This window comes from Mixophyes fleayi, chromosome 12 (assembly GCF_038048845.1).
Source record: "Mixophyes fleayi isolate aMixFle1 chromosome 12, aMixFle1.hap1, whole genome shotgun sequence".
Taxonomy (NCBI): domain Eukaryota; kingdom Metazoa; phylum Chordata; class Amphibia; order Anura; family Limnodynastidae; genus Mixophyes; species Mixophyes fleayi.
Window position 1 is genome coordinate 84159143 of NC_134413.1, and position 18686 is coordinate 84177828.

The following is an 18686-nucleotide window of genomic DNA, read 5'->3' on the forward strand; positions in this document are numbered from 1 at the left end:
TGTCCTGTAAATAATTTGTCCTTTGCCCTGTGAGCATCACCCACGTATCACAGATGAAACTGCAGCGTCTACGGGATTAACCCTAACGTCTTACCTTTGTCACAAAGATTTGAGGGGTTGGGGTTGGCTGCGTCTGATTATATATTACAGGAATATTAATGACTTTGATATGAATACCAGCTGTGCACGCTTTACTCTCACCCCAGCAATGCCGGAAACGTGATGAAAAATTCTCACTTTATGACACCATAAAAAAGTCTATTCCACAAACCCCCGTCCCAGTCACTCTTTCCCCTACTACAATGGCCCCATTTGCTGCTGAATGGGCTCGGAGTAGATCTATGAACGGTGCGATTGAAATGAGAGATCTCATTAATTTTGCCACATTGTACAGGCTGGAAGATTTAATTTAAATTGAGAGCATTCGCTCCAGCGGTGAATGGAGATTAGGCTGAGTGATCATCTAATGAAAAGGCTTATGAGCAAACAAAAAAAAAATTACAGAATTATCAGAGTTATTTACAGAGGGGTTTGGCTGAAAATGAAATATTCCACTTGAGTCTATTGTTTCTTTACCCTGCCAAAATGGCGGGTATTTGATGGGAAAACATTAAGGGAGAATGTAGCAGTAGATAAGAGATATCTGTGCCCCCTCCTCTCCTCAATTTCATTTTATACTGATAAATGACTTATTTGAAAAATGATATCCCTTTAGAGATCCTGAATAAAATAAGGTTATCCTATCGCTGAGAGGTTCCCTGGTTGTTCTGTGGAAATATGATGTTACTTTTCAGGACACTTTTGGCCACTTGGGTTTATACCAACCAGTACTTGAAGCTAGATATCCGTGGCCGGTTCCAGGGTTCTAACTCCAGGGTTCTGCTACCCCCATGTAGGGTACTACATGGGGGTAGCAGAACATAAAGAGGTGGCAGGTTGTCCATGGGTGCACATTCTCTTTGAGAATGCCCCACATTTTATGTAGCTTTCATAGCCACCTCATACCACCAGGGGGTATATACATATCTGACTCTACATCTACAGTTGTGGGTTAAAGAACGTAGAGCAATTATTTGTGTATATATCTCTCATCTTGGCTTCAGAAACTTTGTGTGGTATTGAATGTGGCTCCAGAACTAGAAGATGCACTTGTTTTGGTGCCCATTAAGATATCACAGTTTGCTTCCCACCACGTGTGAACTAGACAACTTATATTATGGACTCTTTCGCTGAATTATGCTGCACACAATGAATTCATCTCAAGACTTTATTTCAAACTACTGGAAGAGCCGGAGATAAAGTCATAGATTGTTAGCCACCCAGAATAAAGTCATAAGCATAGAACAAGGAGGGAACTCTTGGCTTCAGGATGTCCTAGAAGGTTGAATGTCTCAGTGTTCTATATCCACAACCCATTTAAAATATCATTGACTTCAATGAACATAGACATCGATAAAAGGTAATTGATGGCTCGATCGTTCTAAATCAAATTTAACGTTCTCCCAATCATGTTGATGGCTCTGCGGCCCACAGCTGCTGTCTGGACAAATTGAATCTATTAGAGGACAACAATCCATTAAGTTTCCTTGGTAGGATTTGCCCGAACACAACAGTGACCTGGCATTGGGATAGGACTTTAGTAAACTCATGAATGTCACCGATTCTTCTCCTCTAAATCGGCCATCACAGACAACCTCTGGCTTGATCTCCAGGCTTTGAGGAGCTCCTCTGTGTTTACTCATCACATAACCTGAAATCATCTTGTCCTGTTTGATATATTAGTGCTGTGGTATTTATCAGAAACGTTTACACTTGTCAGAACGGTCATTTAGCCTGAAGATTATTTAGCTTAAGACATATCTCCAGAATAAACTCGCTCTGTCTTCTGGCGTTAAATAAGTAATGGTACAAAAATGCTAATTGCTCACACTCAGCCTCGATCTTCTTTCAACCACTGTGCCGGGGCCAGAAAGTGACTGGCAGACAATGTACCCCCTTCATGGTATTAATGTCAAATTAAGAGAGGCTCCAGTCCATCCTGGTGGACTGGTACCCTGTGATTTAATGGGGAAAGTTTAGGAGATTAATAACCGTATTATTACCGGACCTGCCCTCGCTTTGAAGGGTTATGGTACAAGGGAAGGAAATTGCTTGTTGTAGATGGAAGCATTTATTAAGAGAGCTCTGTCCTTCAGTCCTCTGTCAGTTTACAGGGGCTGTGTCTTCTACCTAGTTGGTGACCTGATGGCCATAGTTGTCTAATCCTATTCAGGTTATCAGTATTTTTTAACAAGGTGTTTTTTTAAGCAGTGGGTATAATTATACTTAGCAGGAATCGGTGTCTGTGTCTCAGAGAGTGCTGCTTAGCAGACCAGGCCCTGCATGCTCCCCCCAACTGGATGGAAGCTGTCTTGTCAATCACGAGCGGCTGGTATTGTAAACTGTACAGAAAAGCAGAGTTTATAATCAGCTGGAGCCCCCAGGACCAGCCACAGCCGGCAATTGTCACTTCAGCTAACCTGGAGATTTATCAGTCTCATCAGGACAGTCTGACCTCCTGCTCCTTTCAGCAGTACCCAAAGCAATCACTTAGTATTGTCATCGCTAATCGTCTCCCTCTCCTCATTCAGCCCGGACACCGCTTATAGACTGGACTCGCATCTCATGTACGTGACCTCCATCCAGGCTAACGCCAGCCATTTGCAGACAATGGGCGTCGTTTATGAAAACCCTACTTCCAAAAGACGTTCAGAGAGAATTATGCTGAAAAACCGATGTCCGTCCCCGTGCAAAGTTCATAAAAATATCTCACCAGCAGGGGCTGGTCTGGGGGGCATCTGTCCCTTGGGCTGGTCCCATAGCCCATACCTTTGGCTGGGTCAACTGAGCTACCTGTATTTATTTTCCTTAAAAATGTTCCTAATAGGTTGCTAAGGGCTAAAATATGCCAGCCTGCCCTTGCTCACCACTTCTATGTCCTTCTTGGGTCTGTAGAGCGCCTGGCCGTGGCTGTTATTTTTGGTTTTAGTTTTGACTGTAAAAAAGTTATCATTGCATCTGTATAAGAAAAAGTATTACTGTGACTTACAAACCTATGTCCTGTTCCTTTTTCCTGCATTATCGGGAACAAGACACTATTAGGAGATATTTGCATGTTCAATCACAATTACAGTGCATGTAACGTGGAATGGTTTTTCTCTTTTTAGTGGTGCCAGTGCTATAATTGTTGTTTCTTGCTGCACTAATAGACTGCAGGCCACAATCTACCACAAGATAGTAAGCTCTTGGGAGCAAGGCTTACCATTGAGTCACTAAATTGTAAGCTCCTGGGTAAAAGAATCACTTTATAACACTAAACAGCAATCTTCTGAATATACCACTAGACTGTAGGGTTTTTAGCACAGGGTCTCCCGGTTTTACTTCTGCACTGCAAGCTTGGTGGGACAGGGTACCCCATACTCCTTTGGCCCTGTGCTATTCTTATAAATACAATGAGATGTTACCATAGATTTAACCCAGAGCATTTCTGTGACGGTGGAAAGCCTGAGACGTGGTGTCAGAATTTGCCCTTTTATTAGTGATTATGATTTATTTTGAGTGCAGCCTGGATGAGGAGAGACAGTCGGAGGAGAGAGAGTGTCGGGAGCTGGGGGTTTGACAGGACACTACATCTTGTCGGAGCACAGGGATTATGTGACATTTGTAGAGAAAGGAAAGTGCTTCCTCTGTATCTTCCCAGCCCGTGTTCCTCACTAATCTCCGTCCCCATTCCCTTCATTAGGAAGGTTCACCTGGCAGCCGACATCACCGGCACTCTCACCGCCTGTCCACCGGCCTCTTGACAAATAAGTACAGATTTGCTGGCTCTGCTTGTGGTTATTGCTGGAGCTGTGTAATAAATGACACTCATATAATCTATTCACCATTAACCCGTTCTTCACAGCACAATCTGTTCTCTTATACATCATTGTTAGCAGGAATCGGCTTCTGATCCCCTCTCTCCACCCTTCTGTCACATCAAATACGGAATTATCCCTCTGCACTGACGACTGCAGTCTCTGCTGGGAGACTGTTCCTCGGATCCACCACAATCCCGCTCATAACTCTTTCATTCCTGTTCCGGGGAAGATTTTCAGGGGTCAGGGTGCTTGCCACATTCTCACAATTTTGGAATCAGAAAACTAGGCCATTTAGAGAACCTAAAGTTTGTCCATAGCCATTGTGTCCCTGATTTTTGAGTATTCACTAGTTCCAGTGTCAAGTCAGATTTTTATATCTGGAGTTTTTGTTTTGTTGCCAGCGTGCAGTGCAGTCACTCGCCCAGTGCATGGGAAATAACTGCCCTCTGGGGGACAGGTCTTCAGTCCATCTGCTCCCTAACCCCTGGGGGTAAATGTATCAAGCTAAGAGTTTTCTGGCGGGTTGGAAAAGTGGAGATGTTGCCTATAGCAACCAATCAGATTCTAGCTGTCATTTTGTAGAATGTACTAAATAAATGATAACTAGAATCTGATTGGTTTTTCAAACCCGCCAGAAAACTCTCAGCTTGATACATTTACCCCCTAGAGTCACAATACCTCTTAGGGGGCAAGGGTCTTCAAGCTCCCCTTCACCGGAAGGCTAGGGTGAGATCCAGGGTGCCTCTAGGGAGATAATCTTTGGCTCCCCATCCCATCTCACTACCCCCAATCCTATGTGAAAACAGAAACAAGAAAAACGGCTGTAAGTGAATTATTATTATTATTTTAATGGAAACTATATGGATTTACTCAGTAGTTTTATAGGTTTATACTTCAAATTGTTTAAAAAAACTCAACTTGCAGCTCTGTTCATGTTCCATCAATATCATCTGGATCTTTCAATCTGCCTTCAGTAGGTCATGTTTAAAGAGTATCCTTGACCACGCATGGGTGAATAAATCTGATAATTGCATTGAACAGTAATTATCCCACCTGTTCTCAGAGAGGGATATCATGAAAACATGTCCTGCTCTGGATATAGCCACTTACGGGAGCTGGTAGATTGCTCCCTTCCCGAGCACACCTTGACATTACCACATTTTGTGAAGTTGCCGGTGGTGTTTCTGCGACTTGGTGGTGTAAGTTGAGGGAAGGTTTTATTCTTTGCACACCTCACTTCCTGAATGACGATTTGATCCGGACCTGGATTCAGGAAATGAGCCGTGCAGATAAACTCCCTTAGAGTTTAACAAAAAGACAAAACTATTAGACGCTGTCCTTGCGGCTGTGTAAGTAATAGCTTGCCCTCCCCCTCCGCAGTGCGATAACAAGCGAGCCTTGATTAGATCTGTGAACGAGGGCGCCATTAGGAGAGAGAAAGCTGGGCGCAGGAGATTCTCAGCAGAAACAGCGTAATAAAACAAAAATGTTCCTGTCTTGTTCTTTACGAAGATCTGCACCCCCCCATCCACATAACTCAGAGGGTAATGTGCCGAGTGCGCAGGGAAACTTTGTTATACTCCGGCTGCGATTGGGAAGATGGAAAAATCAATAGGCCGAAATCAGACAAGCGTCCGAGGTTCTGCTGATCTGGAGGTAATTGTGCTCAGCTAATACCTGGTGTCATCACACTCGGCAGACACAACACAATCGCTCTTCCTGATACGAGGAGGAGATCCGAGCCCTCCTGCCTGATTAGATCACACTAATTCGGGGCAGTTTGTAACTTGTCATCGCACTCACAGATTGCGGCTTGTTTGGACTGAGGAACAAAGATCGACCACTTTCATTGCAGCACCAACGTCCGTCCATCTCAGCGCCAGTGACCATTGTGTTCGTCTCAAGTAAGGTGATAGACATCGCATACAAGCAAAACAAAAGATTTAGGCGCAACGTCTTGCGATGTAACGGGAATAAGGAAGACACAGGATGTGGGGTATGGGAGAGGCAGCCAAGTAGGAAAATCAGGAAGGACGGGATGATAGGAGGCATCAAGTCATTGAAAAGCCAAACTTCCCTGGCATCTATATACAGTGGAGGCAGCCATTTTGAGAATTCAGTCCACCAGGAGTCAGTGACATCACTAAAGTACTTTATGTTCCCACAACATGGCTGACACCAGTGGACATCAATGACAGAACACATTTGATGTACACCGACACACACTGGCTTGCCCTCAGTGATGGCGTCAGTTGCCATGAGAGTGAGGGGACACAGGCTGACTTTATTCCATGTGACCCTTTTATAAGAGCGTACATGAAAATGTGTCTCTCTGGCAAATTGCAGCATGGAGGCACAGGAAGGGTCCAGCCAAAAGCTATGGATTAAATAAAATTCAAGTCACATGACTGTCCCAGTTTTCTGTTGTTCATTTTTGGAGGGGTGGGGCATGGAAACACTGCGTTGTCCCACTTTTTTAAATTTCTGTCCTGTCTGCGTTTCGTTTGCTCCATCAGATCAGCATTGCTATCTTGTGCCGACCTCCTCCTGTTCTAAGATGCCGCGCTCTGGAATGCGGAACAGTCTATATATTAGCTACAAAATGCCTGATTATTGTGAATGATTTCTAGGATTATTCCTTGTGTGGTTCTTGTGAATACATATATAATATGGAGACACCGATAAACATTTGTAAGTGGATCAAAGAGAGACAGTGTATAATAATTATAATCATACAGGACAGCGGGAAACAGAGCAAGAGTAATAACATTATAAACGCATCGGACGGAGAGCCCCCCCAATCACCACGACATGGGGTGTCAGTCACAGGACCCAGGTAACCTACTGTGAGCAGCCCCAATTTAGGTCAGTGACTAATAGAAATACTTGATCATAATACCCAATGTATGTATAAACTCCTGTACGTAATATCTGTATAATCGGTGAGTTGTGATGTCAACACACAGGGCCTGATTCATTAAGGAACTTAAATTAAGAAGTTTCTTATTTAAGTCTCCTGGACAAAACCATGTTACAATGCAAGGGGTGCAAATTATTATTCTGTTTTGCACATAAGTTAAATACTGACTGTTTTTTCATGTAGCACACACATACTTGATAGCTTACTTGTACACTGACATTTAAAGTTGATATTTGTGTGCCCCTTGCATTGTAACATGGTTTTGTCCAGGAGACTTAAATAAGAAACTTAATTTAAGTTCCTTAATGAATCAGGCCACAGTGTTTATTAGGAAAACTTGTCTATTATAAGGAATAAAGTCCTTCTTACAGCATTGTGCCTTCCTATGAACTCCTATATGATTGTCGATATTTATATAATGTACAGTAACTTGTGCATTATAGTGTATATGATGTGATTATTAGCACCAGTACATGATGAACTTGTGAGGCGGACAGGCTGCTGGTTGGAGGTAACAGGAACTACGGAAGACTAGAACATTATGTCACCTCTTATAAAGGGTACATTGAGCTCCGTTACACATGATCGTGACACTCTTGTCTGATCTGTAAGCAGCTTCTGGGGGTTAGTTCCAGTCCTCTGTCTTTTAGGGTCGGTCCCCAGGGTCATCTCTGGCTGACAGATGAAAGTGGGACATTTTTCAGGTTACAGCGTCCTTAGGAACACAATGACCATCTGGAACGTGTAGAGAGTTATATGACGCAGGATGTAATGATCACAGAAGAACATGAGCCCTGTAAATGGAGCACAGATACAGAGACCAGGGCGGCAGTGATCTCTGACATGACAGGACAGGAAGACAAGGCACACGTGGAAGGTTCATTAGCCTGAAATGTCACAGCTCGCGGCCTCGCGGGTATCTGGGAGTGAGGGCGACTCATCTGAAACGCATTTGTCTTGCTAGTTAGTTGCTTTCTGTCTGATATTGTGGGCATTTGGGGACAGGTTAATGGAATCTGCAGCAAGCAGCGTAACGGCGACATTTCCCTGCGCGCTGAGCTCTATCGCCCTCTGCACCAAACTTGTTTAAGTTAGGATGATGCACCATTAATTCTTCAATACTAACAGGGTCACATCCTGAGGCAACTGCGGAAAATATCTCAGCTTCTTCACTTGTGTTAATCTGGGGGGGAGTCACTACCACCAAATGCTCATCTCCATATCGTCGCTGTACACAGAAGTGGGCGCATATCAAGCCCACAGGGGCCTATTGTGAGTACGCACGGGTCCAGTGTATGCGCATCAGAGGCATCTGCCCTTTTGGGAGCACAGTTGAGGTCCCGGAAAGGGGAGGGGTGCTATAACTGAGTCCTCCTCACCTGGGGCCCCCACCCGCTGCAGTGGCAGTGGTTCCCCCACTGGTTGCACTTTCACTTGTACCCTCCATTATTTCCACAAATAACAAGTGCCACGTCTTTCGCGATGCAATACAGCAAATCTCAGTAGCGGTCGTGAATCCAGGTTCAACCATACTTGCCTACTCTCCCAGAATGTTGAAGCGGACGCCCCGAAATCCCCTCAAAAGAGTAGAGACCCTCACGGATCTCCTGAGGAGGTGGGCCTTAACTACGCGTTACATGTCCATAAGCCCTGTCCCAGCCACACACTGTTATGAATCACGACAGGGGGGCAGTGTTACTGTTACACTATAGAGTTGTCTTCTTCACTGTTGGACAACCTCACCTTTGCTCCATGACCTGGGTCAGGGACGACTACAAGAGCCATCCGCTCCGGCCCCAAGACTGCACGTTTCAGGACATGATATGCAGTTCTGCATCTTAGCATTCTGCACACACTGTAAATTATAAATATTACTGTAGAAAGAGGTGGCAGAATTACAAAATATAATCTGGCTGGGCTGTAAAGAACGCTGATTATTGTGAATAATATACAGCGCGGAAGGCCCAGCAAGATCAGGCAAATCAGGAGGAGAATGGCTGATTGATGCACCCAAGTACATCGCTATAGATTTCATATTGAACCAATAATTACAGCCGGGAGTGATATACGGATCTCCCTTGCCTCCGAAATACACCTTCAAATCAACATTAAGATTTTCCATGCTCTGCTCCATAAACAAAGTAATACTGATTTCTTTTTTTATATTAGTGTTGTTCGGGGGTTTTTTTTGCATTTCTTCTTCTCCAAGCGCAACGTTTATTTGCGTAATTAATTCAGTCTGCTTGTCCTCGTCTACTTACCAGGGAAATATAATCTTTCTATGTGAATAAAGTGGCGTTTCGCCATCAGATTTATTGCGTCTGAGACCGAGAAGACAATAGACAGCTCATTGGAGATTGAATTAGATGTGACATTAAATTCCTCATGATGTGTTGTAAGGCCTGATTCATGGTACAGACCCACTTAAAATGAAGCTTCACGAGCGGTTTTATTGTTTGTTTTTTTTGTGATTGTTGTTTCTGAAGTTGCTCCAAGTCGTGTTTAATATTCTACAATGGGGGGTAGGTGGGTGCTTAGTATGGGGGAGCAGAGGTGGGAGAGTCACAAGAAAGGAATTCAAAATTAGGCAGAGTTTGGGGAAAATGTGTTTAACATGCAACATTTAATTGAGCAGATTTTACACAAGTTTACACTTTATTGTCTTGTGAAATAAGTGGTGCAAATTGTTAAACATTTATTATAATGATAACAATGATGATTGATGATGGTTCATAGTAGGACCATAAGTAGGGCAGGACGCGATACTGAAGGGGAGCGCAGCTTAGGAATATTCTGGTTCAGTTGGTTAAAATTGAGGACAAGGGTGCGACAGTTTTGTTTCTCGCCCCAGGCGCTAAAATTTTAAGTTACGGCTCTGGTTCATAATGACGACCTTCTTAAACTCCACCGATGTCTACGGATGAGCAAGATGCCACGGCCCCGTTTCCGGTGTTTTGCCACTAATACGATATTTCCCATCCACTGGTAGCGTGTAAGGGGATGTGCAAATGTTCTAGAGGTTTTCAGGGACGTTTTGGTCATGAAGAGATTTTAGGGTATTTCATAGCGTTGATCTACAAGATAGATGTGTTTGGGTTAAATCCTCTAAGATGTCTACACACAAGCAGTTTGTGTTTCCCTGTCGCTCTGAAGTATTTTTGATGTTTCGGGGGGATGGCCCAGGTTCCCCAATGAGCAGCCTGAAACAGCACAAGTTAAGTGCTTGTGCCGGAGATGATTAATAGGATCTTGGAGGAACGTGAGTGATATATGAGCTGTGAAGATCTGGCGTAGGTTCCACATCTGGATCCGAGTCTCGGGGACAGGCTGACATCTGGAACATTACAGCCCTTAAGATGAAAAATATGTGTCTAGTTCCGGGAAATAAAAACAGGGCGTGTAAAATGTAAGGTGAAAGAAAAACAACAACTTTTAGCTGTCGTGTCAGAAAAAGGCGATATACACTGCGCTTCTTAAAAGGAAACCACGGATTTCCTGAAATGCCGCTATCTGTCCGCTGCTTAATGCGTAAAATGATTGAAGTACAAGTCTTCAGAGGCTCTGATAAGACGGATCTCTGTACCTCGTTAGTCTGGCAGTACCATGCTGTTGTTTATATCGTGAATGCGCTCTCATCTTTATGTATGAATGTACATATCTGTCGGTTTTATGCATTTTACTATAAACCATTTTTTTTTCTGAACTTGTCAGAGATTTTTGTTCATCTGTCATCATGAGAAACCACCTGAAATTAGCATTGTAGAGGTGGGGGAAGGGTCTTCAGGCAGGATGTTTGGGAGACACTTTGTAGACCCATCTGATTAACCAGAGCAGGGGTGACCTTGACTTAGTGAGTGTGAATTGTTGGGGTGACTGATAAGGTCTCTGGGCCTAGATTGTTGGGGGACTGAGGTGGGCGCTGTCACGCACAGTCTAACAGACGATATGCTATAAGGATGCCTTGGGCTCGAGGAGATTCAAAAGTGATTGTGCCCATTGCCAGGGCAGTGATGACCTCTTTCTAGAAGTTATTCTACACAATTTAAAGCAAGATATTGACATTTTGGGAAACAATTCTGGTATATGTTCCAGATGTTGGTTATATATGTATCCCAACAGATATTACACGCACACATATGCACACCAGACATTCAGGAAGATTATCATCCATTTCCTTCTGTTAAACCCCCTGATGGATCTCCCCACCTGCTGCATCGAATGCCTCTACACCCCAAGACCCGTTGTGGCCTTCAGCGGCTGGTGCCATAGAGGAGACATCATGACAATGCTCAGAAATTCTTGCCTGACAGACTTATTAACCAAACGGTTTCTTAATGACTTCCAGAGGATAGATCTCGGCAGTTACACATGACCTGAGGTGTCGTTAGGAATTCCCCAGATCTCTGACACACAATTTCCAGGCGGGGTGTGATGGGAACATTGCGGATTAATGACAGACACAGTTGGAACTCGTCCTTGTAGAGAGAGAGAGAGAGAGAATTTCTTCTCCTCCTCGTTCTCTGCATCCAGCTGGCTCCGTCCACCTGAGCCTTGTTGCCCCCATACTGTCCATCAATTGTCTTCTCCTCCACCCTGCAGATCGGGCCTTTGTTTGTGTATGTCATTTTTTTTGAGGCGCAAACTTTACAACATTCAATTAAAGCATATCGCAGCTGTTCAGTATACTGTAATTGTTAGCTGTTATCCTAATATAGTAGGAATTAAAATGCTAATTACCGAGAATGTGTCGCTCTGCAGGCCTCGCTAACAGTAGCCTGCTCTGATAGCCTCAGACGCAACAGAAGGCTGGAAGTAAGGCCAGATAAAGACGTACGAAACAGACGAGTCTTATGTGAGACACGTCTCGCTCCTCTCCCTGTGCTGTGATTTATAATTAATAACATAATACCGACACAAACACTGGTTTAATGCAATGGTATTATTGCATTCCTCACTCTGACGGAATTTGCTACGGCCCGGGTTAGGTCTATCTGATCTTGGCGCGTTAAACGACTGACGCAATTGTAACATTTAATCTCGCTCTCCAAAATATCAAGAATTCATGCGAACTAGGGTTTTTGCTGATGTCATTAAACAGCTTTGAGAATGGTGGAGTAACACACCCTTACTCCAAAGGACACAGGCAGGCCTGATTATCGATTAAGGCCTAGGGCCCAGTAGGCATTGAGGGGCCCAGATTACACCAGATTACAGGCAGGAAGGATGTTCACACTAGTAACATGCCACAGGTAAATGTGAAATGCACTTTGGGTATGAATTCTGAAAGAATCGACCAATGTAGAGGTAGACATAGAACATCAACTGATGTTGTTTCATGTAATGATATGTCACGACTTCAGTTGCTGTACTATAGTAATATATAATGTCAGAGAGGATTATGCCCCACACAGGTGCAGACGGTAATGGGGTTACATGTGTGTGGACACTACAGAGTAAGTCGATCTGATGAGATGAGTGTGAGTGAGCACTTGTGGTGGTGGAGTGCTGGTTTGGAGATTCTGGAGGGGTACAGAAAAGTTGTGGAGGAAATCAGGAAATGAAGCCTGAGGCAGCAGAAACACAAGGACGGGTTTGGTACAATGAATTCGGTAATCACCATTATGGGAGAGATATTGTGTCCTGTAAGAGGGATTAGACTGATGTGAGTGAACCCTGACACAAGGTAGAACTGTTATCATAGGAAACCTCAGAGGGAGGTGTATTATAGTACAGGTGTAATATAGGACAGGTGTAATATAGTACTGGTGTAACATAGGACAGGTGTATTATAGTACAGGTGTATTATAGGACAGGTGTATTATAGTACAGGTGTAATATAGGACAGGTGTATTATAGTACAGGTGATATATAGGACAGGTGCTGTATATTACAGGTGTAATATAGGACAGGTGCTGTATATTACAGGTGTAATATAGGACAGGTGTATTATAGTACAGGTGTAATATAGGACAGGTGTATTATAGTACAGGTGTAATATAGGACATGTGCTGCATATTACAGGTGTAACATAGGACAGGTGTATTATATTACAGGTGTAACATAGGACAGGTGTATTATAGTACAGGTGTAACATAGGACAGGTGTATTATAGTACAGGTGTAATATAGGACAGGTGTAATATAGTACAGGTGTATTATAGTACAGGTGTAATATAGGACAGGTGCTGTATATTACAGGTGTAATATAGGACAGGTGCTGCATATTACAGGTGTAACATAGGACAGGTGTATTATAGTACAGGTGTAACATAGGACAGGTGTATTATAGTACAGGTGTAATATAGGACAGGTGTATTATAGTACAGGTGTAATATAGGACAGGTGTATTATAGTACAGGTGTAATATAGTACAGGTGTAATATAGGACAGGTGCTGTATAGTACAGGTGTAATATAGGACAGGTGTATTATAGTACAGGTGTAATATAGGACAGGTGTAATATAGGACAGGTGTATTATAGTACAGGTGTAATATAGGACAGGTGTAATATAGGACAGGTGTATTATAGTACAGGTGTAATATAGGACAGGTGTATTATAGTACAGGTGTAATATAGGACAGGTGTATTATAGGACAGGTGTATTATAGGACAGGTGTATTATAGGACAGGTGTATTATAGTACAGGTGTAATATAGGACAGGTGCTTTATAGTACAGGTGTAATATAGGGTAGGTGTATTATTAGGACAGGTGTATTATATTGTACAGGTGTAGTACAGTACAGGTGTATTATTGTACAGGCGTAATATAGGACAGGTGTATTATAGGACAAGTGTAATATAGGGTATGTGCATTATAGTACAGGTGTAATATAGGGTATGTGCATTATAGTACAGGTGTAATATAGGGTATGTGCATTATTGTACAGGTGTAATATAGGACAGGTGTATTATAGTACAGGTGTAATATAGGGTATGTGCATTATAGTACAGGTGTAATATAGGGTATGTGCATTATAGTACGGGTGTAATATAGGACAGGTGTATTATAGTACAAGTGTAATATAGGGTATGTGCATTATAGTACATGTGTAATATAGGGTATGTGCATTATAGTACAGGTGTAATATAGGGTATGTGCATTATTGTACAGATGTAATATAGGACAGGTGTATTATAGTACAGGTGTAATATAGGGTATGTGCATTATAGTACAGGTGTAACATAGAGTAGGTGTATTATTGTACAGGTATAATATAGAGTAGGTGTATTCTAGTACAAGTGTATTACAGCCCATGTGTAAGATAAGACAGGTGTAATATAATGAAGATATATTACAGGACAGCTGTTATTTAGGGCAGGTGTATTATAAAGAAGAGGTAAATAAGTACAGGTATATTATAGTACAACTGTAATATAGGGTAGGTGTATTACAGCTCATGTGTAAGTTAGGACAGGTGTATTATAGTACAGGTGTAATATAGGGTAGGTGCATTATAAGACAAGTGTTATATAGGGTAGGTGTATTATAGTACAGGTGTAAGTTAGGACAGGTGTAACATAGGACATGTGTATTATTGTACAGGTGTAATATAGGACAGGTGTAATTTGGGACAAGTGTATTATAATACAGGTATTATTTAGAGCAGGTATATTATAGAGATGGGGGTAATTCAGGTTACAGTATACTATATCGTATCTGTGGTACAATATACATGTAACACACTATATACTATCCGTTAGTATGTAGCATGATCTTGCTTTATATGAAGTCCAGTTACAGGTATGTAATGAAGGAATTGCGTGTAACCTGGTCTGGTGGCAGCGGCTGTGATGTACCAGTGCCTCTCTGTGGTTCCCATCTGCAAACACTTCCCAGCAAACCCAAACATGATATTTAAGTAGGAAACAAGTGGGATTTGAGAAAGTGAATTTCTATTTCCCCATGGTCTCGGCTTCCTGTCTCGCTAGGTAAATTTGAAGAGTAGTCTATACCTGCTTGGATTCCACAGGGAAATTTGCTAGGAGCAGATTATTAATTGTGGGAATAATCTTTTGTTGGGATCTGTAACCCACACGTGTTACATCTAATGCTTCCTTAAGCTCCGTTTTACTATCTTTTAATTTATCTTAATTTGCTGAACTTCATAGACTTGACGGATGAATTACTGAGCACATCAGGAGGGGTGCAGCAATATACTGCGATGTTCCTTTCAATCTCTGAAACTTTTGAGGTTTGATAATCACAAATCTTCCGATAGTTGGCTTCCAAAATGTAAACGTGGCACTCACAAGTCTGTCTTCATCTATAATTATATTCATAGCATATCGTGCACACTAATGGCCAACATATAATACCCAGCTAATGACCAGCATATTATACCTAGTAATGGCCAACATATAATACTCAGCTAATGACCAGCATATTATACCCAATAATGGCCAACATATAATACCCACCAAATGATCAGCATGTTATAGCTAGTAATGGCCAACATATAATACTCAGCTAATGACCAGCATATTATACCCAATAATGGCCAACATATAATACCCACCAAATGATCAGCATGTTATAGCTAGTAATGGCCAACATATAATACTCAGCTAATGACCAGCATATTATACCCAATAATGGCCAACATATAATACCCACCAAATGATCAGCATGTTATAGCTAGTAATGGCCAACATATAATACTCAGCTAATGACCAGCATATTATACCCAATAATGGCCAACATATAATACTCAGCTAATGACCAGCATATTATACCCAATAATGGCCAACATATAATACCCAGCTAATGACCAGCATATTATACCCAATAATGGCCAACATATAATACCCACCAAATGATCAGCATGTTATACCTAGTAATGGCCAACATATAATACTCAGCTAATGACCAGCATATTATACCCAATAATGGCCAACATATAATACTCAGCTAATGACCAGCATGTTATACCTAGTAATGACCAACATATAATACTCAGCTAATGACCAGCATATTATACCTAGTAATGGCCAACATATAATACTCAGCTAATGACCAGCATATTATACCTAGTAATGGCCAACATATAATACTCAGCTAATGACCAGCATGTTATACCTAGTAATGACCAACATATAATACTCAGCTAATGACCAGCATATTATACCTAGTAATGGCTAACTAATAATACTCAGCTAATGACCAGCATATTATATCTAGTAATGATCAACATATAATACAAACCAAATGACCAGCGTATTATACCCGGTAATGACCAACATATAATACCCAGCAATGATCGGTGTATCATATCTTCTGGAATGTACTAGATAAAAGGTAGCTAGAATCTGGTTGCTATGGGCAACACCTCCACTTATCCTTTTTAAAATGTTTGCTAAATATACCCCCAAGAGTCCCAGGTCTCAGGCACCTCATTTTGGAATACAAAATTCCATGCCCATGTGAGATTTTCTCATTCCATAAAATCTGCTCCATTCTTGCATACATACTTGTGACGTGTGCTGTATGTAGGCCTGATATGCAGAACACAAACCTTACAAATGCTGCCTGCCTGGATCACAGTGTTCCTGACTTTCCTCGGCTAATTGATCTGCAATTAGCATTAAATAAGATGCACATTGAGCGTGGTAAGCTGTGTATTACAAGCCAGCGCTATAGGAAGCTGAGAGTCCTGGCAGGGAAATGTAAAATTATAGACTTATACTAAGCGGGAGACAGTGAGAAGCTCATAAATGATTCATTCACTGACGGGAGTTCTGCTTTAATTCTGCACAGCGTGACCTGGTCGGCAGATGGCGGTCACTCAGAGCTGCCCATGCTCTCCAGCCTACCCGCCTGATGAAAAGCAGGCAGGGGGTCATTATCGCTCTAAAGAGTCAAATTTATGTATCCCCAAAACAAACTGCTGCTGTCCAGACCATTCAAGTCAGATGTCTGGTGTATTGTGTGCCTGCCACAAGGACAGTACATTGGAGAGATACGCCGTCCGTATAGAAATATACACTGGGTGGGGAACTACACATCATAGCTCAGTGTAGAAATATCTTCAGTTCATTGCACCTCGATGGCTAGAGGCTGAATTTCCGAGGTACTCGTCCGACCTCTGTCGTTGGCGAGCCGTTTCCATAACCACCTACCTCAAACACTTATCTTCTTTACCTGCTTTCCAAATACACAAGAAATCAACATTTCCACTATATTCTAAAGGGGTTCTTTTACCCACTCTGCTGGTCGGCTGTTTCCTGCCAGACAATGATTTACATTTATTGCGTGGTTTAATGTACAATCTTGCACAGACGGGTAAACTTTGAGTAAATGTTAATGGCCTCGTTAATAAAGGCATGACACTGTTAATTAAAAACAAATAAAGAATTGTGGTATGAACGGTAGTGGGCGCATAGAGGGCTTGATCCAGTAAGGAGCGTTACCGGTGATATGTTGCATGTAATGCGCACAATTACTCTGCACATGTCCAGAACTGGACCACACGCCAGAGAGCGCAGAAATGTCCAATTCATCAGCCTACGGTTTCAGGGGCGGTGGACAGGGAATAGGCGTGTGCACGTAGTCAATGTACAGTGGGGGCGTGCCACGGCTGAACCACGCAATCAGCAGCAACTATAATAAGGTTTTATGTATAGCAGACGTTCATAACATCCTATTAAATGTATTTTATGGGGGGGAAAGAACAAAAAAAACACTTTTTTACTTTGTAATGTTTGGTCATTAATGACTATATTATTAACAGGTGACAATCATTGAATAGTTTTATTTTTTTATTCTGTGCAGTCTTCTGTGACTTTATATTCCACGTGTGTATTGGACGTATCCTGTAGTGTCTGGTTTGTTAGTACTTAGACCCGTATTCATCACCAGGTATACTGTCAGATCTGCTCCTTGTTGCATATGCCCAAAGTACGTGTGTTTTACGTTTGGCACTGAATGAGGCTCAGAATATTCCCCCGGCAGAGGTGATACCATTTCGGCCAGGAAACTAAACTCTGAATATAACAGGTCGTTCAGTGATTAACAGATAGTCCGTGTTATCTACCAGTATTGTCTACTCTTTCCATTAATTCTACAACCTCCAGGTTGGGGTCCGGAGTGTTTGAATGGAGCCTCCGCTGTTCGTCCTGCTTTGGAAGAGGCAAAATGCTCCGTACTGAGCCAGTAATGGTTGCGCGGGGCAGGGAAGGCGGCCAGGGAAGGAAGGGGGGTGAATGGATGGCGATTACTATGGTAACCCGGTTATGTCTGCTGTCACCCACCGAGGACAAATTGATAAGCATTATGGAGCATCGTCAGACTGCAATTATGGCATGCGGATTGTACAGTATAATGCCCCCCTGTCACATATTATTTGCACAGATTACTCCCTGCACTTTGCTGATATTTGGGGACCGTCCACCTTTAATCTGCGACCCCCCTCCCCTCCTCTGCCATGAGGAGAATGCAGAAATCCTCCCGTAGGCTTCTCTGCGGCAACGGGGATTCTGACTTTTATGGGGCCATAAACTGAGGCGTACAGCGATATACGAGCACGCCAGCCACTGGGGAACCGTCCCCCCCCCCCTCATACGCACACACACTGCACCATGCCGGCACTGCAGGGGTTACGCTACCACGGCAACCATACTTTTACCTCAGGAAAACAGAGACAGCTCCTGGACAGAGGGCTTGTAAAACGTACGCTCTTAATGGCGGTCAGTCCACTAGGTGGATGCCGCCTGTCAGTAAAATGAATGCGTCAATAAGAAATAAAAAAAATGCGCCTTCCTGACACAGTTCTATTTGTATAGTTGTCTTCCTGTTAAATCTACTGTTTCTGCGTTCGCCTGTTAATGTGTAAATTTGCCTCACGCAAACAGTAATTAGTTGTGGTTTAAT